The 27382-nt window shown below is 36.2% G+C and overlaps 1 protein-coding gene across 7 annotated transcripts in view; it reads right to left on the bottom strand.

Moving 5' to 3' along the window:
• The window catches only part of Lrp1b (LDL receptor related protein 1B), a 1777797-nt gene that overhangs the window by 1284625 nt on the left and 465790 nt on the right, over window positions 1–27382 (bottom strand). Inside the window, exon 1 of one of the 7 annotated variants that reach the window (XM_057755651.1) lies at window positions 20253–20345. The exons of the other annotated variants lie outside the window; for them this stretch is intronic. The gene's annotated coding sequence lies outside the window, so the exon portion shown is untranslated. Of the gene's footprint in view, window positions 1–20252; window positions 20346–27382 lie in introns of those variants that run through there. 7 annotated transcript variants of the gene reach the window in all.

The following is a 27382-nucleotide window of genomic DNA, read 5'->3' as shown; positions in this document are numbered from 1 at the left end:
TGTCTTCCCCCTAGTGTATTACAGTTTCACTAAAACTGTGAAAGGAAACAGACCACCTCCCAGGGTAGAAACCTGAAGCAGGCACCAGCTTTAAACACGATTCCTTTAGAGCCAGTACAAAAGGAGAGGCGTGTGCATGGGAACAGCACTCAGAGTGCAGCTGCAGGCAAGGGGAGATCATTAGTTCTAACAAGCTGATCTCCTTCCATGTGATTAAAGGAAGAACAGTGAATTAATGCTGTTATCTTAATATTGTTTAAATGGCCTCTAGATATGTTGCAGAGTCGTGCCAGGCAGAGTGGTTAACACAGAATAAATGTCAATCCCAGAAAGCTTTCTGGGAAATATTTCACCCAGAGTTGAATTTGCTTAATTAATGGCCTCTGAACGATAAGCTCCGATAAGCCTCGTGTGCATAGTCTGATTTTATTTGGGGAAACAGGACAGCCTGAGTTTGTGTAATCTTTTTCAGCAACTGGTAAAACTGGTGAGCTTCTGGATAATTATCAGACATGTTAATGGTTTCTCCTCTCAGTGTAGTTTCTTCCTTAGGTTATACAGCAAAAGAGATGAGCAAAGTCCAGAATACATTGGTGGGACAATTACCCGTAACCTTGGCTGCCTCGTTGAGCAACAACTTGGATTTCAACAATAAAAACAAAATTGCTACTATCTTCCCAGTAAGGTTTGATTAAATCAGTGTTTCAGTATTCGTCTACAACTGCGGGAAACTTCATATGATATGAGTGTGCAGGGTCCATTCCATATCCCTTCCAAGACTGTCTGTGTGCCTTTATAAAGCATGCTAAAACAAAGCTCTCATGCTCACCTGTTGCTTCCATCAGAGCTTCCTGAACAGAAACCACCATTTCTGAGTTGACTGGACACTTTTATTTTTGTCTTTTAAAAAAGTCATCTATAGCTGGCCATTGTGGCACATGCCTTTAATCCTAACCATTAGAAGGCATACGCAGGCAGATTTCTGATTTTGAAGTCGCCCTGGTCTTCATAGTGAGCTATAGAATGAGGCCATGTCTCAAAAAGAAAAGTCAAAAAGTCAAGCATATAATGTATGTGTGGTCAAATCGTCAGCAAGTGACAAGGTAAAGATATTTGTACAGAACGAATGTCACTAATGAAACTTGAAAATTAAACCCAGAAAATATATAAAGTATATTCCCAATCAATTAACAGCAATTAAGATGTCTATACTGATGCTGGGGCTTCCTGGATGGTTGTAGAAACACACCTAAAGATACCAGTGCTGCCAGTATAGGTGGGAACTGGCACGTAGGGTGATGGTTGACTTTCCTGTAGTTAAAGAAAGGTTACTCAGGGAAATACCTAAGAAATTAATTTGATGATAATTTTATGTGGTATGGACGTTAGCACTTAAGTCCTTTACTATAGGACCCAAAACCTCAGGGTCTATCATCCCGGACCATCCAAAGCAGAGAATGAAAATAAACCACTTTTTCTTATAAGCTGACTTATCTCAGTCTTTTTTAATATGGCAGGTAGATGACACTTCCAGATATTCAGTAAACTCTGGACACATCTGTGCATTCCATAGAAATCAACAGCAACGCCCCTTCCTCATGTTTAGTTGTTCACTGAAAGCAGTGGGAAAATTGGAGAACATCGTCAGAACTAAAATCAATGATTTTGTTGTTGACAAAATATATTGCATTCTTATGCCTGCCTTCTCTTTTTGTTACAATTTCCAACTGTATTTTATGTTTTTATTTCATTTTTTCATATCTATTTATCTCCTTTTCTTTCCAGTAGGCCCAGCTTGACCGCAGGAGTGCTCAAGTGCTCTTTAGATCCTGCCTTAGTGAGAACTGAAGCAATCTGTACTGCTAGGACCTCTGGAAGGTGACCATGAAATGACCTGAAACTTAGGTTATTTTAAACAAAGAAAATGAAAAAAAAATAAACAAAAACAAAAAAACATACCAAGCTGCAATATCCCTACACTGGCTCCTAATGAGCCTATATTTTTAGACCACTCCATGTACTCTCACATTTTTATTGGTTGTTTAAGTTTTTAATTGTTCATGTGGTTGGACTTACGAAATAGATTTTGATAATTCTGCCCTCTAACCTTGGCCTTTCTAGAGGATGGTAAAACACACTGGCTCTCAGTAAAAACTACACGAGGAGAACTGGGTTTTGAGAATCAACAACTAGAAAATAGTCTATGCTTTTAAAAGATAAATCTCTACGGGTCCCCTTTAGCTCAGGCTGCCTTCAGACTCGCTGTGTACTTAAAGCTGGTCTTGAACTCCTAACCCTCCTCTTATAACTTTCAATTGCTAGTATTGTAGGCAAGGGTTCCAATATCAGGATTATTTTTTTTAAAGAAACTCTTAAAAAATACATTGTTTGAATTAATTCAGAATTGAGAACAGAGGAATTTCTGGACTTCTTGCTGGCCTTCTGTACCGGGAAGTACTATTATGAAATCTTTCTGGTGCAGTGGCTCTCATCAGATCACCACCTCAGGAACACACATTAGGAAAGCCAAGGCACTGTTTCTGGTAACAGCAAACACAACTTATCAGTAATACACAGAGCAAAGGTCAAGTGTCTGCATGTATCACTAATTCACCAAATATTAATTGAGCCACCAGTGTAACAAGTTAATATGTGTACCCCTAAAAAGGTTATGCTGAACCCCTAATGATGGTACCTGTATGTGGGACCCAACTGTGAAATATGGTCTTTGCTGATATACTCAACTAAGAGGAAGTGATTAAATGGCAATGCTTTACTACCAAGTGTTCTTATGAACAAAGAAACTGTACCAAATTAGATACCCACAAAGGGAACACAGTGTCAAGATATACAGGTACCTTGCCATATGGAAACAGGCAGAAACGGTAGCAAACCAACCACCTGAACAGTAGCCACATCGACCAAAAGCTAGGAGACAGGTATGGCACCGTTCACCTACCACCTGATGTCAGACATCTAGCGTGGAAACTCTAAAAGAAGGCATTTCTGCTCTTTTATGTCACTCGGCTTGTGGTGCTTTGTTATGGCAGCACTGAACAATCATTTTCGAACAAAGGAGTATGATATTGCAAGAAGTACCTAAAAATGTGGCAATAGCTTGCAGTTCAAAAAGAGTGAATGGAAGGGTTTTAACCTATACAAAGGGAGAGCCCAGAGATATTTGAGGAGCGTATTTTAGAGGGTGGTATATTAAAGACACTTCAGGTAAGGCCACTGATGGAAAGGAACAATTCTTGAAGCCTAGAGGGAAGACCGTCTTGTTATAAGGAGGCAGAAGACACATGTAACTTCTTTCTACATTGGTAGGGAATATGCTCATCAGTAATACTCAGACGTGAAGCTTTGGCTAGTTCCCAGCAAAATGTGGAAGTTTTAGGCTGACTTTTTTTAACATTTGTAATAAATATGAGAGAACAGTAAGAAATTAAAGGGAAATTTTGCCTTGAGGCTGCAAGGGTCCGATGCGCCAATGTTTATAACCTCCTCCTCCCCCTCCCACCACTAGAGTGCATTGGCATAAGCATGTAGCATTTGAAGCTTTCTCAAAATGCTCAGGAACTCATTTTAGAACTCAATATAAACTAACAGAACGAGCTTAACCAGAAAGCATGTCAGAAACTCTTAAATTTGGCTCAATAATTTGTCTATATAAAATTTCCCAGAACTTAAGGTAATTCATATTTATCATAATTCTTGATGTTAGAAAAACACATTGTCTATTTACAAATGAAAAAAAGCTTTTACTACGGTGAGTGAATTGTGTTTGTAATGGATACTGGGTGAAATAAGAAACTGAATTTAATATTACAATAGGTATTGTGCTTAGGATAACAATAAAAGAGAACAGAAATAGAAAAAAGTGCAGAATTGAGGCTACATATGAAATTGGTTCTGAAGTAAGCTCTTAGCATTTTATTCCTGGAATGAGACTTGGAAGTAGTTGGGATGGCTTTAACAACACAAATCGTCAAGCAGTAATGGCAAAGAATTTTAGCTTTTGTCAAGTACTAAGTCTGTAAAAAGTAGTGTCTGTCCACTTAAAGCTTTACTTTTAAAAAATGTTACATAAAATTATATAGATTTTATACAAAAAATTCTTATGATGGGAAATGTAAATAATAATGAAATTGTTTCTTCATCCCCATTCTCCCTCTATGGCTAAATTAGCAAGGACTCAACTATCAATTAACGGAGACAATTATGTTCTTCATTGTTATAGATGGACATATACTATCTTACTTAAGGGTAGGCTTTAATTTATGGTATTCATTTACTAAAATTATATTTCAAGTATTTAAAAACACATGAATTTAGTTTGTATAAAATGTTACATATATGGGAAATAGTTTTAGTTCTTAGGAATAAAGGCACAATTGATTTCTAAGTCCTTTGCAATGATCATGGCTTGGACCACACTAGGGGCAGCAAGGGAGTGAAGAAATGACCAACATGGATCAGGTGGACTGAAGTCTTAGGTTATTACATATAACTGAACAAGGAGGTGGTGTTATTATATTTAGATAAGAAGAGGCAGGGATTCTGGTATACAGCTCAATCACTGAGCCAGTTTATATAATTCCAGTAGGAGAAACCTCTATAGTGGAATATCTTCAGACTACAGATTAGGGGATGAGAGAACTATGGCGGTATTTTCTACACTAACGCCATCAACATCAAGACAAGATGTTGGCTTTGGCATCCTTCCGAGCCTTCCCCTGGGAAAAGGCTGACCTTTATTCCCATAGGTCCAAGATTACATGATTTTTGACTCACTCAAGACTCCCTACTGATTCTACATCTCGTTCTTATTCCTTACATATTCATGACAAATCTTCAGGCTTAGTGTAGGGACAGTTCACTACATTACTGTACAGAGGACTGGAAGGGTGATAAGAAGGAACAGCACATAATAGCTAACAAGACAAGCACAAGAATGCTTTAACAGGATAAAGAGATAGATACCTTGAAGTTCCTCAAGGACTGCTTTTGCAGTCTTGGCAGAAACTGATTAATCACAGCCTTTTTCTTCTCTCGGATGTGGCTGATGCAATTGGGCCATATCCATGCTCTCGTTATTGTTTGTCCAGGCACTCGGGAGATGAATCCCAATTCATTCCCAATTAGCCTGTCTAACTAAATTGAAGGGCTATAACCTGTCTCAAATAGTTGCACAGTGCTCATTGGGACTCCATGTGGTTAGAGAACTCTCCATACCTCCCCCCCCCCAATGGAGTGACTTATTAGCACAAACAGGTGTGGAAGCATATGATAAAACCACTGGATGCAATAGCGTAGATTCGGGAGGCTTCTCTCCAGAGCAGTCCCCAGCATCGGTAAAATCATCAGATACAAACTTGATTTGCAACATTTAAAGCCACCTAGGTATTTTCCCTTTAGTTACACCCATTTCCCACAGCCCTGCGCTACACTTTAGGGCACCTTGCTCTTGGCACAGTACAACCGTAAAGTGTTAGCAGAGGTTACCGTCGCCTCCATATTCCTATAAGAGCAGGCAACTGAAAATGGACCACCTCATCCGTCCCTGACAGCGTACTACCACCACCGCCGTGCCAGTACACTCACTTGCTTACTGCTTGCTTTTTGTTTTGATGTTTTGTTTATTTGGTTTTTACAAAATATAGCAAGAAAGTTGTTAAGGTCGCCACTGTCTCCATATACCTATCAATTAAGCCAATGAAAGGGGCCACCTCAACCCACCCTGCTAGAGCTCCACCACCACCACGCTACAGTGGTCCACTGTTTTTGTTTGTTTGTTCATTTTTTAAACAAATACAATAGGAAATTAGTTACACTGAGAGAAAAGTTGCTTGGGTTACTCAGTCATGAATACCCATCAAGCTTTCTCCTTTTATTGATTCATTCACTTGTTTATATATTTATTTTGGTTGTTTTTCAAGTAGCCAAATCCTCCATCTTGTTCCCTGGAAACCAAGGGCATGTCTCTCTAACACAGCTCCCAAATCAGAAAAGTCACCATGTCTTCACCCTACTTCTGTGATTTACACAAATTATCCTCCAAAGCACCAACATTTTTCTGGAGACAAGTCGATTTTTCATAGTGAAGCTGCTTAGTTTCAGTTAAGTATTACTGTAGCTACTGATGCCGTCCTGTGCCTTCACAAATACTGGAACTCACGGGTTATCATGGACTGAAGAGCAGAAACTCTCCAGGAACGCTCAAGGGCTTTAGTGCCAGATTGGGTCCACAGAGGCATCCAGACCTGGGGACTGAACAACTATTGTAGCTATTCAGCTTCTTTGCCATGAAGTCATTGTTGCACTATCCAGACCCTATCATGTTAGCTAAAATAATTAAATTCCTTAAATAAATATTAATTTATATTCTGTTTTTGTTCAGAACCCTAATACATATGTGTTCTGCTAGTACCTGTGTTAGAAGGAAATATACATCACTATTAGACTTTCCCCTGTCCCTTTAATATGCAGAATGGCTAATGATGATTGCCTACCATAATTATTTCATGCTACTAAGAACTGTAACAAAGATGGACAAGTTGATAGTTTGTGACATGTACCTTTCTTCCCACAATCAACTTTTAAAGATATTATTTTTCTAACAATCTAATTGAAACAGGCGTTACTAGGTGGATCTCTATTTTAGTTTCCCAACATCATAAAACATATATAAACACAGGCAAAGAAAACATAAAGGCATTTCTCCCTAGAAGTTTATTCTTGACACAGTAGCCACTAGAAGTAAGCCGTAGCATGTATTTTTAAGAAAAACTCTGACTTTTAATAATGAGTTATATTGAGTACAATTTTGTGTAATTATTTTGTATCATAACCATTCGTGATAAAATGAGATTGATAAAATGCCAATACTTTAAACCACTAATATAAACAAAACTTGAGATCTTTATTGTCATCCACCTTTTTCTACATGATTTTAGCTTTCACATCATTTGAAAGAAAGATTCCTTCTCAGTTGACACCTTGGTTGTGGTACCAACCTGTGGAGAGGCATTGGCCACTCAAGTTACCCAGAAAAGTTTGCAGACATTGGCAAACTCCCAAACTGAACTTTACAAACAACTTTCCAAAAAGTCAGGAAGAATTTCATTAACCTTTTAATAAAAATGCTGTATTTCTCACTTGTTCAACTCGAAGGCCATGCATCCCCTAGGGAGCAAAACAGCCAGACCACTGCACCGTGATCATTATTTACATCACATCAGGGTTCTAGTCAATAAGTGAAATTCTAAGATTCTTATACTCAAAAGATTTTCAGTAGATTTAATTATTTGTGTTTACCCTTAATGTTTTACTGATGGAAAATGGAACACTGGAAGGCATTGTTCCTTCTCCTGCTTAGTCTTAATAGCACAGGCAGGGTCTGAGGATTTATTCCTACACAGTCAAACTCATAGGTTTGATGGGGAACAAAAAGAATGAAGAAATATTTAGCAGAGTGAGAATAAAGGAGATGACTTAGGATAGATTATCAAAATACATAAAATACTATTCTTTCCTCTCACTTCATGGAAGGAGAGACATAACTAATTAACATCTTAGTCCCAGAATTTATTACAAATGGAGTAAAAAAAGACCCATGAATTCAAATTTTCTATAATGTATGTTTAAATTACTCAGCTTAGACATCACAGCATCCATTTAATTTTTAACTATTTTTATAGATTCTAGAATAGTGCAGTTTTTAAAGTTGAATGAAGATGAAATGTGAACTCTTTTGATTTCTGTGACTTTCATATCTCTTACTGAACTTACTTCCTTGTTAGAGCTCACACATCAGCAGACTGTAGGGAAATCAGGTGAGCATCATTCAATACCTCTGCTTAGAACCTGCCCTCTGGACCTGAACTTCTTGCTAACACATCAGTAATGTGACTCATATTACAAATGGCTGCATTAACTATTCTAGGATTCTGCAATAATCCATTTTTTATTGATACATTTTTGCATCCATACACTGTCTTGAAAACCAAGGAGTAAGAGTTCCTTGTTGCTGATAATATCAGCCAAATAATTAAAAAGATTGTCGGTAGCTCTCGCCTACCTTTTAGCTGCTCCAGTGACTTTGTGAACTTTCAATGTTCTCTAAGTAGCTGTCCCTCTACTCATTCCAAGTCTGCAAGTTTTTTGGCATCAGATCTAACCTTAATGTCTACAATGAGCTGCTGAGCTATGAAGTATTCTGAATTTTGGATGCTTTGACAAATTTCTCCCCACCCCTGTCACCTTTAGAAGAACAAGGTCACCCATACAAAAGAAAGACGACAGAGTTTCAGGCTCAGTGATGCTGATTATTAGCACAACACGTACGGTTGAGCATGACATACACTTGTCCTTGAAGACAATGGCAAGCTCACCTGGAATTTGGCTAAGCCAGTTCAAAAGGTAATTACGAAGGAAGTGTCATTTTTATTAAATATAATACATCAAACATCTAAGAAACCATAATTTAAAAATCTCTAATCAAATTATGGCCACTAAATTTTATTTTCAGAAAAAAATATTACTAGCTCATATTCATCATACTCCTAAAAAATTTAATTAATGAAATTTATTCATGTTCCAATAAATTATTAATTACACAAAGCACACCATTATCACAAATATGATCAATAAATGGCATAGTTGATGCTTAAGTTTGTTTTTCTACTGTGATAAAACCCCATGACCTATAGTTGCTTTAAAATATCGTTTGTGGGCTGGAGAGATGGCTCAGAGGTTAAGAGCACTGACTGCTCTTCTGGAGGTCCTGAGTTCAATTCCCAGCAACCACATGGTGGCTCACAACCATCTGTAATGAGATCTGGTGCCCTCTTCTGGCCTTCGGGCATACATGAAGGCTGAACACTGTGTACATAATAAATAAATCTTTAAAAAAAAATATCGTTTGCACTGAATATATCACAATTTTACTTAAGACAGCAACATATTAATAGGGTACATATAATATAATTGCATAGGCTTGTTTCTGCAGTAGCATGACACATATGAACTCGTTAGGAGTACTAGTACATGCCAAAGTCATATCCATGCACAATACATGTAAAGATTTAATGGAATTATAATAGTGTTCAAAATTACTATACATAATTTGCCAAAGTTATCCTCACAGTACATAAATTCTCACCCCATGATGAATGAAGAATTAAAAGTAGCCAATAACATATAAATTATATTTATTAAAACAATTTAGTATCATATATTAGACTTCTATATAATATTATGCTATCTAAAATAGCCAAATGTTATAATATTTTGAATACTGGAAAATTAGTCAATATTTTATAGTTGAGGCTAATGATACCCAGATCATTTAAGAAAAAGAAAAGCCCTTCATATTTATTCCTGGGGTTGCAGATGGGCAGATGGAGCTGAGTGTTAGAGCTCTTGCATCACACATGGCCTGCCCTGAGGTTTCACCACAAGAGAAAAAAAAAGCAAGATTCTTGCCTTACAGATGGAATAATATTAATTTTTTTACAAGTATGTTTTCCTGTTATAAATTCTGAAATCTATTTATCTATCATCTCTCACCTATCTATTTATCTTTCTATTACCATCAAGTGTGTATTGTCAAATAATAAGACACCATATTACCATATCTGCAATTTAAATATCATAACACATTCAAACCCAAATTTTAATGTTCATTTTTTAATCTTGTCTTCACAAAAGTAATTTTTTAACAAGGAAAAATATAAAGTGATACTGTCTGCTAGTGCTAGAAAAGGTATTTTATAACAATTAAATCAAGTACATTAATTCAAATTCAAATATTGTTTATTGGTCTATCCTTTCTGACTTTTAAAATCAGAATTTATTCAACTGATGAAGTACAATATGATTCAAAAAATAATGTAATATTAAACCCAGGAATAGTATATTGCCTGATTAGTTAATATTTTGTAAAATATTAAGATATTTCCACTATCGGATATAGTTGAACAAAAGCATTATTGGATCATATATCCATCCTAAGATAAGTAAAAGAAAAGTCAGAAGAAATCATGCAGTTCAGTTTCCTGTATACAAGGACATCACAGAAGTCAGGCAATAAAGATAGAAAACTATCTTTATGTTGTTGGTATATTCCCTGACACATAAATGTTTTAGTTGCATATTTTGAGATGAGCAAGAAAAAAATTAACTTAATCTTATATTGTTTATATTTTGCATGTAATAATTAATCATATGCTCTCTCAAATTTGTGAGGAACACCTGTGTAGCAAATCTTTATCTATTGCCTATATTTTGGAACGAGACATTCAGACTAACTCAAAGTATCATTCTTTATAAAGAATGATACTTCATAAATAAAACACTTAAAAGAATTCTAAAAGATAGGGGGAAAAATACAACATGCAATATGTAATCCATGAACTATAGTTCATCAAATGGTCTTCCCTAAAATGTAAAACCAGCTCTATGAAAGATAATTTTATGAGAATGAAAAGAAGGACAAGAATGATAAGATGTAAGAAAGACATATTGACACTGGGCATTTAATAAAAATACATGAAGCAAATCTACAATTTTGAGAAGGAACAACTGATTAGAAAGAGAAAGACCTGGACAGACAGAGCAAAGAAGATACACAGAGGGTAAATAGCAAATGAAGAGAAATTTCACATTATTTGTCATCAGGGAATGGAACATTAAAACACTAATGAAATACAATAGCACATCTAGTAGAACAGCCACAGTGTAAACATGGCCATGGCCCAACCTGCTGAGGATATGGAGCTATAGCAACCCTCACGCATTAATCTTGGTAATACAAAATTATTTTGGAAGAGAGTTTCCCATATTCCTTCAAAACTATACACTGTCAACACCCAATCCACCATGTGCTCAATTTGATAGTTAAAAATGCATGTCCTCATGAAAAACTTAATATAAGTGTTTTGTAATAGCTTCAACTATAATTGCCCAAACTTACAAGCAGCTATTAGTTGATGAGTAGATTAGTGAATTGTGAGCTATGGTCATTTGAATGAAAATGCCCTCCATAAGTTCATATATTTGAGTAGTTGGACCTCAAATCTAGGAAGATTAGGAAGTATGACCTGTTGGAGATGTGTCATGGGTATTGCACTTCGAAAATCCTCCTGTTGTATCCATCTTGCTCTCTGACTTCTGCATGTGATTTGAGTTGTGAGATCTCAAATATTCCTCCAGGTAGCACAGACTCTAGCACTCTGTAAGCTTAATTGTCTCCATTACTTTGCAATGTTTTCTTTACTATAATAAGACATCTTTACTGAAACAACTAAGAAAAGGAAGAGTGTAATTGGTTTAACGTTTCAGAAAGTTAGAATCCATGCTAGCAGCACAGACAGCTGGAACAGTAGCAGAAAGTTCACATCTTGATTGGAAAGACCAAGCAAGATACACACACTGTGAATGGCACAAGTTTTTTTGAAACTTAAAGCCCTCTATCCATTAAGATACACTTCCTCCAACAAGGCTATGTCCCCGCAACCTCCCCAAACAGTTCCATGAACTGGGAACTGTGTAATCAAATGAATGTGCTTATGGTAGCCATTCTCATTTAAATCATCATCAGTTAAATGTTTTCTTTTGTAAATTACCTTGTTCATGGGGTTTTATTAAAGCAATAGAAAAGTAACTAAGATTCTATTAAGATAATCTCTAGGATTAAGAAAAAACAAGTTAATAGAACAAGAAAAAGAAACAGAAGAAACAAATTTCTATCACTCTAAGAAATAAGCCAATCTTAAAGAGAGGAATGTTTTATGATTCTAATAATCATGTATTGTGGAAAATCAAAGCTATACATATATTAAAATCAGTGATTACCAGGGTTTTAGGGAAAGAGGGATGAATTTGAAGAGCACAAGGAATTTTAGATGAAAAATTACCCTGTATAAAATATGAACAGACATGCATCATTTAATAATTTAAAAATGAATGCAATGCCCAATTCCAAGAGTGCCCATAAGGCCAGCTGTGTACTCCTAGTGACTGTGATGTGCTGGTCCATTGGCTATAACAAATGTGCCACCTGAGGCAGAATGCTGATAGAAGGAGAGACTCTGTCAGGGAGACTAAAGGCATAGAATGACTGTCTATATTATATGTTTATTTTTTCTTATTGTGTCTAAAATATCTAAAAAATAAAGTATACTAAAGATAGCTTATACTTATGTGTGGACAATCTTGAAATTATGTCAAGGTCAGAGGTGCAGTAATTAGGTTTAAAAGAGTGTCTGGACTAAAGACTCAGGCTCTTCAAGCACCATGATTTGTTGACCTATGAATGTTGATGTATGTAGCAGGTTCCTGGAAAACACCTCTACCAGTCAAGCTAGTCTTCTGGCTCTGATGGTGAAACTAGACAATTAAATTCAATTTGTGAATATAATACCCCTTTTACCATAATTCGATGGACTACTAGAGGCTAGGGTAAGCTTCATAGTGCTTTTCATAAAGAAGTAGGACTCAAAGCAGTCATCAATGATCTTGCTCTCTGTAATGGCTGTCTCATCTCATGACTTTTTACTGAGTCACAGAAAATTGAGAAAAATTCTTAACATTGGGAATATAATAAATAGGAATTAAATAAAACACTAAACTTCATGATGGAAGAGTTGTTGATGTCAACAGAACTCCCTTGAAATATAACTATGAGGTTTTACACAGTTGGCTTTTAAGAGCACCAAACATGAACAGGGAACATCTCTGTCAGTCCCAAAGGGAGGTGGCAAACAAAAAGAATCTCTAAGTGATAGCTTTATCTAAGCTTGTTATTGTCAAAGTCATTTTAATTTTCCTTGGATCTTTGAAGATTTAAAGTTTCCAAACAAAAATCAATGTACCATGACTAGTGACCCCTCAATATGTTATAGCTATTTCTATTGGGGAAAAAAAAGCATGGGAGGTTATGTGATGGAAATAAGAAACCTCCAAAAGTTAATGCAGTAAAATATCTGAAATGCTGTGGTAAGCATGTTTCCACGTTTCAACACCTGTTCTTGTGGAAAGAGTTCCCTGACAACCTTGATGCAGTTAACTAGTCACACCAGTTATCAGTTTAGGCAAGATTCATGGCACTGCTCTTTAGAATTCAACACTGTAACCTTATATTCAATGGTCTTGTCCTTTCTCAACATGTCAAGTATAATGTCAAGATTAGAGTCACATCGACAGGTGCCCTATTTCTAAATATCCATTGTAAGATTCTTTCCCTTGAAACAAATACTCTATCTTCCATACCACCCTTGTCTTCTCTTGCAATCTCACAAGTTTGATAGTTTTGTGCTTAGTTCAGAGTGTAACTAGGGTTTATTTAACCAGTTATTTTTGGAATTGTAGTTCAAACTGAGATCTAAGGTTAAAAAAATATCTGAGAAAGTTTGTGGAAATAAATTCTTTCTCCTTACAAACAATCCATATCTCCTTCATGACCCTTGCAGAGAACAGATACACAGTCAATGAGTTGATTAAATTCTCTGTTCCCACTAGGAGTGAAGTCACTAACAAGCTCTGGAAAACATGACATGCGAGAAGAGCAATGTCACCCCATGTCAAGGCATTCATAAAAAGAATCAATATTATCTTCCAAAGAACCCACAAAAACAAAAATAATTTCTAAACCTCCTCCAAGGCCTCTGGCCACCTATGGCTAACAAAAGACAGTGTTCTGCTTCCCACAGCAGTGACTTAATGCTCCCTGCTGCTGGGGAAAATGCTGTATTGGAAAAAGAGGCTGCAAAGTGGCGATTGGGTTAAGTAGCATCTGCAGAATTTCAAACCATCCCACTCCAGAAACTACAGGTGTTGAGCATAGAACAGAGTGCCTACTGTATTGATTTCCACAGTGCTGAAGGCAAGGATCCACAGAATGAGACTGCTAGGAAAAGCAATATTAAGTCAGTAGCGTAACGGAACAGGAAATCTCTTAAGCAAAGCTATGAGGATAAAATTGAGTTCCCAGATAAAAAATTCTCACTGTGAATTCCTTAACTGACTCTAACTGCTACACTCAGAATTTCTTTTTTTCAACTACCAGTTCCTACTTGAATTCCAACTTAGCTTTCATGAAATTTTAATTTTTTTCATTAGAATTCAACAACTATTTTACTTATTCATTTTCCTAAACTGATCAAATGGAATGGAAATTTTAAACTATAGTGTAACTAAGCCCTGATAGTAAAAGGTTGAAATCTCAATACTCTAGAGGCTAAGGTAGGAGGATTGAAAATATTGAAAGACATCTGGTCTACCCTGTGAGATTATATATCAGAAGGAAGGAAAAAAGGAAGGAAGGAAGAAGAAGAAGAAAAGAATGATGATGAGGAGGAGGAGGAGAAAGTAAGGTCAAAATTACAATTATTACTTATGTTAACACACACACACACATCAATAGGAACAGTACAGCAGTGTGTTTGTAATTTCCTTGAAAGGGAGTGAGCAGGGTATGTAGAAATCAGCAATGAAACTATGTGATGCCATCTGCTTTCTTTGCTACGGGTCCTGTGTTTGTGGTGGCAATGGTTTGCACTATGTGACCCTTTTGGATGTCTTGCCTTCTCTAAATCTTCTTTTCTTTCATTTTGATAATTACAGCAGAGTCTCCTGAAATCCGACCTGGCCCCTACTTGCTCTGTAGGTAAGGGTAACCATGAACTTCTGATCATCCTGTCTCTTTACCTTTTACATGCTAGGGACTTAGGTGGTGACACTCATGCTGTCACATGGGAGTTTCTTAATCATGCTTCACCTTCCCCCATCTATACCATGTCCTTATTTTGTCCTTGTGACTTATGAACCTGTATCCTATTTTTCTTAAATGGCCAATGATATGATGAAGTCTCTTATGATATTTTTATTATATAACTATAAAACTATAAGGGGCCATTGTTTCAGACTGACCTCTTGAATGAACCAGAAATAATATGGTAGATCTATTCAAAATAAAACCACCTCCATTAAATGTTACAAAATCAATCAAAACTACAGTGACTACTTTTCCTCAAGCAAAGAAACTCACAGTAACCACTCACAAGAGGACCAGCTTGCAGGGGTGGTGAAGATCATTGTGTTGTTATCCCATAAGGAGAGTATATCTGAATGTCTGTTTGTTTTTTCTTTGTTTGTTTCTTTTCCCTTCTGCTTCATTAGCTTACTCTCCTGCTTCCCGGAGCACTTTTAGATGAGATGCTTCCTGACGTATTATTGATGTACATTTTAGTAAATTATATAATTATTGATGAAAACTTGCCAATGAAACCAAGCACATACAATCACTGAAAGCTTGATATTCAGGTAGTAAAGTTATGTAAAATATTGAGTGCTAAAGATGATTTCCAATGTCCTATCACTCAATCCAGCCATTTTATTTTTGTCATCACTTTTAGTCCTTGTGTAATGGATAATTTATTTTTCTAGAAATTCCCTGAGTGCTGCTGCCCTGCTTTAACCTGTAAGCCTGACCTAAGAAAACCTTGCCTACTGTATCATTTCTGTGTCTGGAATTCTGTAACACACAGAATCCTGAGAGAACAGTTAGTGGGACTCTTCTCCCACACAAAATGCAGATGGTACTTTAAACTCTCCCATGAGTCTAGTTAAAAAGACATTTTGTGTTAAAAAACAAAGAGGCTGAGGGACAGTTGGAGAAATCTTTTAATATATTTTTTAATTTGTGGGTTTTTTTTTACAACAAAGCCCAAAATTCTGTTAAGTATGTAATGCCAGTAGAAGGGACTGGTAGAAACTACAAAGCTTGTTTGTCAACCACAGCATAAAACTGATGGATGGTGCTTGAAGTTACTCTGCGCTGTACCAATTGGCTTCAATCATGAATGTTTTAGAACTTTCTTCTGTATGCATTGTGTTAAGTGCTCGAGAAAATGAAAGATATAAAACTCATCCTCTCAGATGAAACTAACCTTTCCTACAGTATCATAAAGGAGGAGATTGCCTAAACTATTAACTGCTAAATATGTTAGGTCTGATGAGGATTATATCTGTTTATGATTCTGACATTTTCCTCAATATCACATTGACTTTCATCTTCCAATTCAGACCTTTCCCCACAAACAGTATTTTTAAACCTCTGTGACCCTTCATTTATATCTCCTTGTCACTCAGAGAAAGGGTTGCAATTAACTCCTTCTGAATGCAGAAATACATTCTGGTGTACAATAACTTCTAAGAAGAGTGCTTTCAGCCCCTGTTGACGCCACTCTCCCTCAGGAGGGGTCTGCTAAGGCTCTGGAGACTGTAACAGTGTGTGTTCCATGCATGTCCATGCTCATGGAACACAGTTAAACGTTCTCATCATGCAAAGAACTATACGCAAGCACATCGGCATGGGTTAGTAGGCAAAAAAAAAAAAAAAGTCATTACATCCTTGAAAAAAAATACTACTTTCAAAGTCAAATTGTGACAGGCTCACTTAGAAACAAAAAACTAGGTATAAAGAAGGGTGAGATTTGGCTTGGGATATACAGAGACTTCTGATTCCACTTCTGTCAGAGAAGTGTCTTCTTCTTATTCAATCACTACAACTGCTGAAAAAAGAAATGAGATGGCTGTGATTTGCTTGTGCTTGGTGCCATTGTGGTAAGATGTGTAAAACAGAATCTTCCATTTTTAAGGTTTGTTAAGTGTAAACATTAACAGTCCTTGGGATTTTTAAAGTATTATGTCCATTTCTAGAACTTTTCCAATATCCCCAATAGCCTTCTTTATCTATACACATATTTTTATGAATATTCACATGCACACTCAACTTGCAGTACAAGACTGGTGAAGTGCTGAAGAAAAAAAATTAAACAACCCTAAGTAAAACTATCCATATGGGCTTGTGCTCTTATGTTAGCACATTATTCCTTTTGTGTATCTGTGCCAAAAGGAGGAAAGGGGTATTAAGCATGTAAGTCCCCTGATTTTAATCACAAGAAAATTTATTAGAAGATTCCAAATAAAATTACTATATATGGGTCATTCCCACAAAATGATGTCCTTGTGCATATTCATTGTGCATCTCAATATATGTATGTGTTTTAATATAGCATGGAGATACAATATATAAAATAGACAAACAAATTGGGTAAACTACCTCTGAGAAAAGCTAGAATACAATTGCTAATAAAAAACAATAGCCCATATCAGAAATAGTGTGCCTTCATAAATTTTATCACATGGAAAGCTCACCTTAAACTATATTGTTTCTTTCCATATAAATAATGTTATAATTGAGAAGCTTTATTCCTGAGCAGAACAAGGCTTTAAATAAATCATACATATGAGCACATGATGTCATAAAAAACAAAGGTTTAAATATAATCCTTTGTAACTATTTAAAATAGTAAAATCATATTTCTTTATAGAATGCAGCAAGACTAAGAAATCTCATCTACATGGGAAGTAGAAAAAGACAAGATCTCCTGAGTAAATTGGGAGCATGGGGACCTTGGGGAAGGACTAAAGGGGGGAGGGGAAAGCCAGGAAGGGGAGCAGAGAGAAAAATGTAGAGCTCAATAAAAATCAATAAAAAAATGTAGCAACTAGAATGGATTTTAGGATGTTGCAAAGTTCAAGCTCCTTGTTTTACAGAGGCAAAATCTTATGTCTAGGAAATATAAGTGACATTTTTTTAAATTTGCCAGTTGCTGTGGCAGTGGTTTTAAACTGAATCTTAGCTTATTTTTCTATTCCCATATTTCTGTAGTTAGAAAATATTCTGAACTTCAGATCCATTTGTGTTACAAATGTGAACTGGCTATTAAACAACATAGAAACTGTATATTATATTATATGTTTTGTTATATTTATATTACATTCATAATTAGGTTGCTTATAAAATTTTGACATAGTTGCCAGCAACTGGGATGGTCCATGTGATGGTTTGAAAGAAAATATCCCCCATTGGGCACTATTAAGAGGTGTGGCCTTGTAGGAGTAAGTGTGTCACTATGGTGGTAGGCAGTTTTTAAGGGATGCTGCTCTCAAACTATGCCTGGTAGGGCACACAGTTGCTTCTGATGCCTGTAGATCAAGATTTAGAACTCTTAGCTCATTCTCTAGCACCATGTCTGTCTTAAACATGCAAGAAGATAATGGACTAAACTCTAAAACTGTAAGCTGATCTAAATTAAATATTTTCTTGTATAAGAGTAGCTATGATCATGGCCTATCTTCACAGTATTAGAAACCCTAAAACAGTAAAGTTCAATTAAAATACTTTTTTCTTTGAGACTATTAGTCCACCTTGTTGATTTTTTTTTGGGGGGGGGGATTGTTAAAATTTCACCATTAGAATAAAGATATTCTAAGGTATTGAATTATTATTTAGTATAATTATTATATTACTGTTATTCTAAGGGGAAAAATAGCAAGCATAGTGGCTGGTATCTGTAATGCCAAAGCTTCCTACAGTAAGAAGGAGTTTCAACATGACCTTGAGGCTAGGATGTGTTAGAGAGTGAGACTATATCTCAAAGAAACATGACCTAAATAAATAAGCAAAAAAGAACAATGACCTTAACAGTTTAACGTGTATTTTCTCTCTGTCTCCAAGTAAAGCATTAAAACACACATACAAATACACACAGACAAAATACATACATACACATACAGACATATATGTGAAAACAAGCTCACATACATACACATACATATACAGCCACACAACAAACTCTCTCTAATTCTCTCTCTCTCTCTCTCTCTCTCTCTCTCTCTCTCTCTCTCTCTCTCACACACACACACACACACACACACACAAACACATACACACATACTTTGAAAGTTATCTTGGATTTAAAAAAAATTCCCACATCCATCTCCTGAATTCCTTTTTGCTAAATATCAAAGTTAAAAGAAAAAAATGAATCATAGCTGTCCTATAAATGAGGTGTGTATACATGTCATAATGGAAATGAATAGGCTGATGGGAGTGAAAATTTTCTTCATCATATGCATAATATTAGTGATTGAAATGCATGATGCTCCAGAAGCTACTAGAGAAACTACATCCTTCAGATCATAGAGCAATCCTCCCAGACTAAGGAAGGAATACTTGGGTATTATGTTTCGACATGGCAAGAGAATGAAACAAGGTATTCAGGAATGAAGCCACCTGTTATGCTGGAGTAAAAGAAAAGATGAAATATTAAGAAGGGTGTCATATGCTGCTCAAACCTTAAACAAATTCTTTCTTGCTGAGAGAATAAACATCTCTATTCTTTTAAAAAGTGTTTACATCTAAATGAAGAATCTGCATAATTTGGTGTGCTTATAAATATGCAAGCGGAAGAGTATTTTCTATTAAATGAAAGCTGAATTAACATTAACAGAAAACTCAGTATAACATTACTGTGTTGACAAATGGAATATGTCCAAATATTTTAACTGTCTTTTACATTCACACTGGCAGAATGACATTTATGGCATGATTTCTTAACAGAAGACTTTGAAAATATTTTGGCTTAAACCACCTTTCTGCAGGGATTATGATAAAAAGAGCAAAACCAGTTAGTAAAAAATAAACACATGATTTGATGAATGGATGTGTAAAATAATGAGCTCACAGTTGGATGTCTGAACGGAGGAAATGAATGGTCATTTCTGTCAGTGTACAGGGCACTTTTATTCTCTGCTTTCACACATTCGAGTTAGATGAGCCACCCGACACAACAGTCCATTCCTGTCTGTGTGACTTCTGATTTTGAATCTACACCAGAGAAAAATTTCCATCATAATTTCTATTATCAGTTTACAATTACATGTCTATTTAAGCTATGCTGGATACTAACGGTAATAGAAAACTAAAACACTCACAGAGCTCCCTGATTGCACGTATAAAGACGGTCTGTAAAAAGGAGGAAGTGCCTTATGGTATTCACTATTGGAGATCAGCACTAGAGTGGAGCTGCACACAAAGGATTGCATTCGGGAACAGTTAAACCAGCGGAACAGAACTGACGAAACACACAGCACAAGACAAAACACTGTGATTGTCAGAAACTGTTAGAAACTCACAATACAGTAAATTAACTCGAAAGGAGAATGAAAAGAATTAATCCTTATTGAACAAAGATTTGAAAAAAAAATCTAATAGGTTAATATTATCTGATCTACAAACTGCAGAAGGTCTGAATAAGATCTGACTGAAGGCAAGCTTGTAGAATATTTTTTTAAACTAGAATAATGTGGGAGGGTACAACAAATTTTGGGCATCACCATACCTGTGCTTGATAGTGCTTCTGGATACAATAAGAAAGCAAGCTGAACATTCCAGTGAGTAGCATTCCTCTATAGCCTCTGTATCAACTCCCGACTTCACGTTCTTTCCCAGCTTGAGTTCCTACCCTGATTTCCTTTGAGGGTGGGTTGTGATGTGAAAGTGTAATAGAGGGAAATGAGAGGTGGTGGCGGGGAGAAGGCAGAAATCTTTAATAAATAAATAAATAAATAAATAAATAAATAAATAAATAGTCCTTTCCTCTCCAACTTACTTCTGTCTGTGGTATTTCTTAACAACAGTAAAACCCCTAACTAAGAAAGCAGGTTTATTGACAAAAGTATATTTTGAAAGCAGTTGGCAATATTGATCAAAATTGGAATTGTTGAATATTTGCTTGACACGGCCTTTCTCATCAGAAACATTTAGTTAAGAGTCCACCACACAGAATGTCAACATTTTCTGACAGGAATGTACATGATGTTAATTTTTGGAAGGTAAACATATACAACCCAAGATACTGTGGGCTGCTGATTGAAGAATGTATAGTTTCTATAATGTCATACTATGGAATTGTTAAAATAACTGAGGTAGAAATGTGTACACTGTCTTATCAGCAATACAGTTAAATAACATCATTACAGAAGAACACATAGGGTTATGTGAAGTAATAAAGTTGTCTATTCTATACTCCACTCATGAGCTACCCTATGTAATAGCCCATTGTTGTCTATATGACTCCTGACTTTGAATATTCAGCAGAGAAGATTTGCCATTATAGGTTTACATGAATAGAAACATTTCAAAAATACTACAAATTATTGAAAATGGTTGCTTCCGGAAAGCATAGTGGGTTAGGAAGCAAAAGGAGGCTTAAAATTCTTTCATTGTAACATTGTGCACTCTGGGGAACTTGAAGGTGTATATTTATAAGTTTTGACTTTTTAAGATAATGATAACTACATGAGAAAATTCACAAGGAAGCTAAAGTCCTCCATCAGTGGACTGGGGCAGTGCTGACTAGCACTGAAGGACAAAATTTGCTCAAATGCTTAGAGATTATGTGTAGATAACAAATTTGAAAATGAAGCTAAAACAACCATGGCCTCAATCCTACCATATGCAACTTAGAAAAGAAAGGAATGGAAAGTATGGTCTTCCACAAGGAAAAGCTCAGCAATTCTTATCCCATGCCAAATTGTCAGATATAGGAACCATACACAGAAATAACATTGTATGGTATGGGCTCAATAGGTTCTGTTTAAGAATATATTCTGAATATAAATATATATTTTAAACATATATTCATACAATAACAGTGAAAAAAAGGCCATTAATTTGAAGAAGAACAAAGACAGATATAGGGGAGGGTTTGCAGGGAGAAAAGGAAAGGGGAACATTTTATAATTAAATTATAATCTCAAAAATTATCAGAATTGAGAACTAAAAAGATCTCACACATTCTTTGAACTTTATGAAAACCACTAGGAGATTCTGTCTTCCTAAACCAAAAGTCATGATCCCATGCTGTGTAAATGAAGGTGGGTGGCTAGCACAAAGTTTGACAATGCGGGATATTTCTGAGCATACAATAAATGCTAGTTAATCAAACATGCAGTGAACCTGTGCTCTTCTTGACAGGGCTTTCCTACACTGTAGTGTGAAACCAAACACATCTCGATAGCCATGCTTGGGAATTCACTACATGTTGCAACCTGTAATACAACACTGCATCCACAAACACTCCCTCTGGGTAGATCTGAAATTTTTGCATCTCACAGACTCTAGCATTTTTACTGTGCACATAGGACTCTCTACTGAAATAAAAATGTAATGTTTGAATGAACAAAATTAAAGACTTATGCATCAATGAGTCCTCAGCATGGAAGTATAAAATTAGAAAAAAATTTGTACTTTTTGGAGTTAAAACATTTGACTTTTTTGAAAATATATATGGTCGTTGATTTGATTTTATTAAATAGAAGTTAAATAAATTTTTGTTTGGGTTTAGGACAGTGTTTCCAAAAATTCAGAAATGGTTATAAATACATTCCTACCATTTGGCAGTATGTGAAGTATCATTCTTTGCTTTGGCAAATGTAAAATTAAAATATCAGTCAACTCTGAAAAATGATGAAGATGTTTAACATATATTTGATATATACATATATATGAGAAAGAAAGAGAGATCATGTCATAAGTAAACAGAAGCCAAAGCACAACTTTGAGTTAGTTTTCCCCTTACTCCAGGGATTCTGAGAATTGAATTGAAATAAAAATCATCAGGTTTTTTTTTTTTTTTTTTTTTTTTTTTTGGTTTTTCGAGATAGGGTTTCTCTGTGGCTTTGGAGCCTGTCCTGGAACTAGCTCTTGTAAACCAGGCTGGTCTCGAACTCACAGAGATCCGCCTACCTCTGCCTCCCAAGTGCTGGGATTAAAGGCGTGCGCCACCACCGCCCGGCAAAAATCATCAGTTTTGCATTGCAAGACCTTTCACCCACTGCGTCTTCTTACTGACACAAGCTTTATTTTTGTATATAAAATAAATAAGCATATTCATCTCAATTTTATACAACTCTGGTTTTAATAAACTTCCATACATATCAAGAACCTGTAGTAAATTTTATTTCTTTAGGATTAATTATCATTAAGTACTTTATTCATATACATATATATATATACATATAATAAAATGCACATAAAATTATCTCAGGTGAAAAGGGTTGTGATTGGAAGAAAATAAGGAATACTTCTACAAGACAACGGTTCCTTGGGGAGAAGAAAAGGACAGGGTAGTCAAAACAAGCTAATCTTTGATTACATTCCATTACTGAGGTCAGAATCATGAGGCCTGCAACGTGTCCACTGTGGCCATTGCACAAAGATGCTTTCTTAGGTTTGAGCGTCATTGCTCAATATTTTGAAAGCAGTGGCATGAAGAAATGACTGAGACACGTAATGTAGTCCATTATTTCTCACTTGCACATCATTGAATTGCAGTGTCATGGTTTGCCAATACTCATTCTTTTCTCTGGGCTTAGGTAGCATTGGGCATTAAACAGATAGGAAGGGTATCTTAAGATCTGAATGGCATGTAGTGTTCAAAGCTGACATATATAAATGGTAGACAGCTGTCCTGGGGGTGAGGGGCAAGAGATAGACAGTTTCAACCATCATGGAAAGAGGCGGAAAGTAAATAATTAGTGCAGAAAATAGGGCTTCAGATAACATGTTGAGCACAAAGGCCCCAGAAGACCAGAGAGCACTATGCAGCCTCAGAAGCAAAGCTTGTCATGTGCCCACATGAATAAACGCAAGGGAGCTGTTTGAAAAAGGCCATGACACAGCTAATCCAGAATATTAGTCAAGTAAAAGCTGACTTTAGATTAGACCTTTATAGCAAGAACCCTGCCCAGAAAACAAGGAAGACCTAGGAGCTAAGAGCTCAATAGCCCTCAAAACTAAGAAGTACTGTAAACATACTTGAGGGAGAGTTTTGCTTTTGTCCCTGTTTATTTGTTTGCCACTGAAAGACCAGAAACAGGGCATCAATTCTAGAATATCGAGAATCCTTATATATCTAACTCTACGTTTTCTTATTAAAGAACATTAAATGCACACACTTTTTATTTCATCTGGCTAACTCTATAGGCTATATTTGAAATAATTAATTTGACATTTTCATGAGAGATGCAATCAAGGAATATTTCAGTTATTCCCGCAGAGAAACACGCCTTCCCCCTTCCTTCTTGGCTCTGGTATAGATGGACATGGACAGCAAAGTGTTTAGTTGGCAGCATCTGTTGCTCAGTGTGCTTTACGAAGTTGTTGTTGTTGTGAGAGGAGGTAGTAATGAGTTTGCACTGTTCCTTCTTTGGTATCAAGTTACAACTAACTAGTACTCTCAGAGAGGCCTTAGTAATGTCCCAAGCAGTTTCAGATCAAGAAGAAAGGAAAATTAAACCAAAATCCAAGGTCTAGATACCTAAATTGCAGTACTTGTAATATCTAAACTCATGCCAGTGACACAGAAGGGGTTAGGTATGAGCCTCAGGAAGTTAGGAGTAAAAAAAAAAAAAAAACAAACACAAGGAGTCATGGACAGGTAAAAAAAATCATTCATTCACTGGCATACAGGCTGATGGGGAGGCAATTGCAGACAGGTGCTAAGGTATGTATCAGCACACACACAGGCCTACACACGACAGCACAGATGAATAGGTACATGCCCTTGGATGAGCACACATGGGTCTATACAAGTGGGCTTGCCAAAGCAGAGGTAAAGACATAGGTTCTATATCTCACCCCAATGCTGTGTTTATACAGACTCATGCAGGATGATAACGTACATAGTATTGTTTATTTTGGGTCACTGTCATCAGCAGCAGTTGCCACCAAGCTGACTCATGGTTCTCCGAATGCCTAGTGTCAGTTCCAGTTTGAAACTCATGCAGGGTATCTATATCGGTGTCAAGTGGTGTGAACAGGAACAAGCCTCTACGGTCTTGTGTTCCCTTCAAGATTATCATTGGAAATGGTGATTCATCAACAGAAGGCAGTATCAAATTGGACTCTAACCCAACACTCATCATCTCCTGTAATTACTTACTTTACCTCTGATAGCATAAATAACATATAACACAGTCAAAGAGAAAAGCAAGCCCCAATGACCTCATTTCCTTCTGCTGACCTGAGTGATGGAGATGGGTCTTTATCTGTCTGTTGCTTTCATTGGTTAACTAATAAAAAAACTGCCTTGGCCCATTTATAGGCCAGCCCTTAGGTGGGTGGAGTAGACAGAACAGAATGCTGGGAGAAAGAAGCCGAGTAAGTGAGTCGCCATGATTGTCTCACTCCAGACAGACGCAGGTTAAGATCCTCCCTGGTAAGCCAGCTCGTGGTACTACACAAAATATTAAAAATGGGTTAGATCAATATGTAAGAGCTAGCCAATAAGAGACTGGAACTAATGGGCCAGGCAGTAATTAAAAAAATACAGTTTCCGTGTAATTATTTCGGGGCATAAGCTAGCCATGTGGGCGGCTGGGTGCCGGGGACGCAGCCCCGCTCCTCCTATTACAACAGAGTGGCGCCCAAGGCAGCCCCGCAGCTCCTATTACAACACCTGAGAACTAAGATCGTGTTTCCCTGAAGTGTTGTTGGAAACAAAACAATTATGACTCCAAATACTTCTAATATGAGTCTAATATGTAGATAATCAATTTTACTTTGGATACACTCATAAGACTGTTTTGATTCATTCAACAAACGAATTATAGTCTGATGGTTATAGAATGAACTCATTCAGATTGATAGAACACCTAAATCTATAATCGTTTCCATACTGTCATCATTCACATTCCTGTCCATTGTCGGCTTCTAGCTCATGGCACCCTCTTTGTCTGTTTTTACTTCTAAATAATTCGGGGTGGTGCTAAACAGTCCAAACGATGTGGCCCCATATGATTTTTATACATTCAAATAGTTTGGTCAGAACTAAATGTTCAGCTCTGGAGAGCAGTTCATTTATCTGTTACCTTTAGAGCCTGGCACACAATAAGACATACATAGTAAATGTTTGTAAAATTATTTGCTGCCATCAGAGCACAGTTAGTTGTCTAAATACCCACTGAGGCTCACAATGACCATAAACATGTTTTAGGGAAGTATAGTTTCCATTATTCATTAACTTTCAATTATCTTTCCTTTTTCTCTATTGAAAAAAATTAAAGTCCCCTGAAATATTTAAAATTCAATTTATTCAAAGTGCCAGTCCACTAGGAATAATGGTGTCATTAAATGTTTTAACTGAGATCTAAAGTATCAATTTTTTTAAAAAAATATACATGTTCAGGTGGTGTGACATTCTGGATTTTCCTAGCATTCAACTAAGCTAATAAAGAGTCATAAAAGAATGTGTCTATCTAGCAATTAACTCTAAAAATTGAACAATACATTGGTTATCCATTTTATTTTCATTATAGGCTGTGTAGCTTATAATTTAGATTAGTGGACTGTAGAATCTATTTTAGAACCCAATAAAACTGGATATGAATGAGGGATGCTCCAAAAATATTGTAAAACTTAGTTTCAGCTCTTAAATGCAAGGTTGCAATACTGGTAACCAACAGCAATTAATTGTCTCTCCTGAAAGCCAATCATAAAATGGCACTAAAGGAATCTATTCCATGCACATTTGGCACAAAGTTGCTAAAGCCTCTGGAATTAAGAGACAATAAAAGATCATATGCCTGAGTGAGAAATCACAAGCTAAACATATCTTATTTTGTATCATAAAGGTTTCTAAAACTGACCCATGGATAATGATTCATTTTAAAGTCTAATAATTTTATTTTATAATTATTCATATTAGTAGAGGAAAGTTTTCCTTTGGCTGACTTTCACGGAAATCCAGATTCCACTCATGTCCCTTTGTAATTCAACCTGGCAGAACATTTCAACCTCGAAACCTGCTGATATAGAATGAGAACAAACAACAACAGAAAATCCAAACGAGAAAAGCTGGATTTGAAATCAGGAAAGAATCCCCCTCTGCTACGTACTTGGTGTATGACCCCACATAACGTGCATAACACTCTGTATTTGAGTGGAGAAACACAACCATGCCAACTTGAGAGTGATATTATGGAACTGATACAGAGGAGAGCATATAGAACTACTTTCTATAGGGGTTGGGGTACAAATTTTCAATCACATGTTCTTGAGTCCATAATATTTATAGGAAAGAGCCAGGCAGATGGGAAAGTGGGGGGTATTAGTCTATTTGCCTACATAATGTTTTCAACATACAAAAACTTACTGTAAGCCTTCCTTTTAGACCAGTTGGGGCAAAATGGGTAGACTTCCTTAAGTCACTAGGAAATGGGTATTTTCTTGGTATGAAAACCTTGTGCAAGAAACTGGAATCAGAAAAGAAAGTTAGGAAGATTATGAAGAAGAGTGACGACAGGCAGGTAGCTAAGCAAAATAAAGAAAGTAGCCACAACGCATCATTAGTGACACCTCATATGCAGGCAAGAGCAAAGCCATCTGAACACAAAATAAGGCTTAATAGCACTCACCAAATGGTGAAATGACAGATAATAAAACTGTTCTCAGAATGATTAAAATGAC

This window comes from Chionomys nivalis, chromosome 22 (genome assembly GCF_950005125.1).
Source record: "Chionomys nivalis chromosome 22, mChiNiv1.1, whole genome shotgun sequence".
Taxonomy (NCBI): domain Eukaryota; kingdom Metazoa; phylum Chordata; class Mammalia; order Rodentia; family Cricetidae; genus Chionomys; species Chionomys nivalis.
The sequence above is the reverse complement of the archived record's forward strand: the minus strand, read 5'-3'. Positions and strand labels throughout refer to the sequence as shown.